This window comes from Pinus tabuliformis, chromosome 3_2 (genome assembly GCF_031772625.1).
Source record: "Pinus tabuliformis cultivar Carrire ecotype Pingquan chromosome 3_2, CPIR1, whole genome shotgun sequence".
Classification (NCBI taxonomy): domain Eukaryota; kingdom Viridiplantae; phylum Streptophyta; class Pinopsida; order Pinales; family Pinaceae; genus Pinus; species Pinus tabuliformis.
Genome location: NC_142302.1, coordinates 720,246,183 through 720,250,633, shown reverse-complemented (window position 1 = coordinate 720,250,633; position 4,451 = coordinate 720,246,183). Strand labels below are relative to the sequence as shown.

Genomic DNA, 4,451 nt, shown 5'->3' with positions numbered 1-4,451 from the left:
GTGGCACCACCAAATGGGAGGACAAGAGTCGAGTGTACAGATGAATCAGTATGATGTATGAACGCAATAGGGATCCACGAGTATTCAGGATGCAGCAACCAGAGGAGAGGACCAGTGGTATGGGGAGGCGGAGAGTTGATGGTATGACAAACAAACGTCAGGATTCAGGAGTATTAATTGTGTGGAAGGAGAGGCGTTAACCAAGCAACAGTTACGGTAACGCAGTATTATGCAACACAGTGATACCATCAAAATTGTCAATACACCAACAATCAAGATATATAACATACCATGAATACATTCACATCAGATATATGAACCAACGCACCAGTATTTGAACACAAAGATTCAAATTTGCAAACCATTGTTTCAACTCTTCGACTTCAAGGTTTTAACCATCTTACATCCCAGCATTCAAATGTTACCATTCAATATCGATACCAGGACATGTCTCCCCCGCAGGATTTGTGCGATGACAGTTGAAGAATGGGAGTAAAAGTCCCTGGCATACGCGGATCCCATATTCGAAGCACAGAATCAGCCCCGCCTGCAGCAATTAGTGAAGAGCCTTCACCACCGATACTCAGACAATGCAGTGCTTTCCGGCAACCCACTGTCAATGAAGGCGGTCCACACGCTGTTTGACCATGACTGTCGTGACTGTCATTTTCCACTGAATAAGCCCAAGTGCAAGCAAACAGCTACTGGCATTGATAACAAGAAAGTTTTGGTTGTGCCTTCTATTCTGCTGGCCTGGAAGAAGAGCAATGTCGATGACAATGGCGAAGAGAGACTACGACAACATCACAACAATGGCGGTGTACATACTATTACTGGGATGTCTATGTGCAAGTGCGGAGGCTTCTACTCCCAGTGGAGGGATCCACGACATTCCGGGGTTTGAACACAACAAAGAGATTCAAGACCTCGGACGCTTTGCTATCGATGAATACAACAGGCAACAGAATGCCAGTATTTCATTTTCCAAGGTGGTGAAAGCCCAGGAGCAGGTCGTCTCAGGCCTGCTGTACTACCTCAGAGTAGAGACAATGGACGGCGGCGAAACCAGGCTCTGTGCGACCAAAATATGGGTGAAGCCATGGGAGAATTCTAGTAAAGAAACTTAAAGATTACAGAGGCAAAGACTTGGAAGTTATACAGAAGCTTGTGCTTTTGCTGGTGAACCTGTTGAGCAGAAGGATGGTGCATGCAATATAAAAAACGCATGAACGCTCAGGTGCATTCAATAGAAAAATGCACATTCAGTAGCGCAGAGGCACGCAGTCTCAGGTGTAACCGAAACGCACATTCAGATTTCCAAAACGCATATTCAGATTTCAAAAACGCACATTCAGATTTCCAAAACGCATATTCAGATTTCCAAAACGCACATTCAACAGAGCAGAGGGCGCAGTGTCAGGACAAAGGCGTTATAAGGCAGCGGCAGCATATCAGGAGCGCTGGAAAAGAATATGGCAGAGGGCCAGGACTGACATGCACATAACAGGCCACAGAAAAACAAGTGGCTCTGATACCATGTTAAACACACATGGAAAACATAGAATAGGAAAGATAAATCAGTGAGTTCATTTTTTATTAACATCAGATATACATTTATAGTACAATATGTGAGCGTTGGGATTCACATCCCAAGGTCTCTTGGACTACTTTTGTCCATTCGACTTCCACACTAACCCATTAGGATTAGGTGTCCAACACAAGAGGTGATCAGAAAGATAACACCTCGACTTGCACAAGGCAAGTGAAGAAATACACTCAGAATGGTAAGGAAATGGCCTCTCTCTGAACTGCGTCCAAGCTGCTGGAGAACTGCTGTGCTGCTGCTACTACTGGAATCAAGTGAGGATTTGGGGCTGTTCCCCGCCTCAGAAAATGTTGAAACTCTAGAATTAGCCTCTGCTTAATAAACCCAGAAAAGCCCAGAAATATTTTCTAAAATAGCTGGACCCCGAAAATCACCCCCTTGAGGATCTATGCAATCCCTCAAGGCTCTGCGCTGCCACTGAAGAGAATACTCCGAAACTCTGCCAAAATCCTCCAATATGCAAGGGCTGATCCCTTGCTCAATCTCCAAACTCAAATCCTCCACATAAACCCAATCCAAAGCTCCTACAAAAAGATATTGCGTCCTCCTCTCTCAAGACTGCGCAGTCATCAAAATGCTCAATTCCTCCTCAACTCCAAAGATCGATCCTCTTGCAAAAGACTGATGAAACTACCTTGCTCGAGCAGGCACTCGAAGTCCCCCGTGGCTAAGGGTGATATCTCTGAACGGAGACACTCGATGCACTAAACAGTGCTGCAGACAAGCTAAATAGCCAGCGTGCTCTGAGTCAAAGTGACTAGCACAAATGCAACATAATCGAATGCCAAAATGAGGAGGCTCCTATCTCCTTTATAGCGTTGGCCTCTCTGAAAACCCTAAGGCCCACCTCCTCCAACGTAGCCTCTTTCTTGCCACGTGCTCCTCTCCATCTGCACAGTCCCTCCAAGTGTCTACGTGGGCCCCCTTCTCTACGTGGTCCTTTTGGCCCCCTTAGCTCCCCTTTTAAGTTACAACGTTGTGCTACTAAGGAGTGACTTTATTCAAAAAGTGAGTTATGTCCCCCTTTCCTCACCTTTTTATTTATAAATAACTATAGAAGGCAAAATTGAGCAAAACCGAATATTCCAATTAGCCATGGCTACTTAGGAATACTACAAACACTTTCTGGGTTTTGGTGGGTTTTGGTTGAGGAGCTTGGGGCTAATTTTGCATAATTTTCCCGGCAGATCTAGGCGGCCAAACAGGGATCCCAACTCAACCAAAAGCTAGAGGAGCTAGGGAGAATTCGAGCCAAAATTTCTACGTCAACATTTGGCCAATTCCTTCATGGGTTGTTCTGTGTATTTGGTGGAGAGGCCCGAGCTAATTTCTCGGAATTTTCTGAGCATCAGAGGTGGGGTTTCCAACATCATCTACGCAACAGAAAACACAGTTTCATTAGGGCAGTGCAGGGAAGCATTGTAGCAATGATTTGTGCCATCTGGGCTTGACATATTACCACCTAGGCTTGATCACGCTTGCCATTGAGGCAAGCCCAGGTGCACCACTTCCACATTATTGTACTTTTCTCCCAGATTATAATAAACTGGCTCAGTCATTGGTTATTCCTGGACATTTTATGGGTGTGCACTGAATGTTTCAATATTATGGTGTTGTTTTTATTGTTTGCTTTGCATAGCACTATTTTTCCTAGTTTGAAACATTACAACTTCAAGCAATTTTTTTTGGGATTTTCTTTGTAAAAATATGAAAAAGTGACATATTTACCCTCACAAAATAGAGGGGAGTGACTTTCGATTGTTGATCATCATTCACTCACTTCTTCTTCTCTAGAGGAGGGTACATTAGCTCTTATCTTTCTTTTTGGACGTAATATGATCATTTATGGATCGAATTGTCTTGTGAAGGAGATTTTTGCATGGACGGACTTTTGGTATTCACGAAGTGATTCCTATTGGAAATGTGTAAGTTTATTGTCACATTTTCTTCCATTTTGCATGTTATATTTCTGAAATTAGGTCTTCTATGAATGGCATGTTAACAAGTGCAATATATTTTCTTGAAATATTGATCCTTGATGGCATGTAAAATTTGTTTTGCAAGAGTCCATCAAAGGAACTTGATTCATGCATCCTTTGACGTCAAAATATTCCATTTAGTGAAGTCACTAGTCATTTCTAATTGAAGAAATTCAATCTTTTACCCTCTTCATCCAAGGTCCTTTGTCATTGACCTTTCACTAATTGTCTCCATTGCCTAACTAGATAAAGGCTCTAAACTAATAGGTGTTCATGATTATAAATCTTCCGTTCTTCTTTGATTTCATGGTAACTAAGGTTGGTTTGGGTTTAGCTTAAAATATATATTTAACCACAATTTTATGTCCATACGTTATTTCCCTATTGGAAGGGATTGCATTTATAAAAGGGAAAATCTAGCATTAATTGAATATTATAACCTTAAAATTAGGGCTGATGTCTTGGTATTCATTGTTGTCATATGCATTTTCATCCATTTGAACTATTGTTTACTTAACACTAGCATGCCTCGTTCATATACTATTGTTCCTTTGATGATCTTATTCCTTATAGGCTATTTTCTAGAGCTCTTATATCCCATTGTGTGCCTTAAATCTGAATATCTCACAAACCCTAACTTAAATCAATGGAAATATGAAATTGCATGAACAACTATAGAATATTCTCCAAGTATCCCAGACTAAAATGTGCCAAATACATAAGAGGGAGGTCCATGCCTGGGTATAAGAAAAATGTTTTTCTATACATGCGACAATCTTTATAACATGAGAAACACTTTATATAGAAAGGAGTGATGAGACTAGGGCTCCCCTAGATCATGTGTATTGGTAGATCCACCTACAGGC

The 4,451-nt window shown here is 41.8% G+C and overlaps 1 pseudogene; it reads left to right on the top strand.

Moving 5' to 3' along the window:
• The first annotated feature begins 779 nt into the window (after positions 1–779).
• Positions 780–1,127, top strand: LOC149182651 (cysteine proteinase inhibitor A pseudogene; annotated as a pseudogene).
• Positions 1,128–4,451: the final 3,324 nt, after the last annotated feature.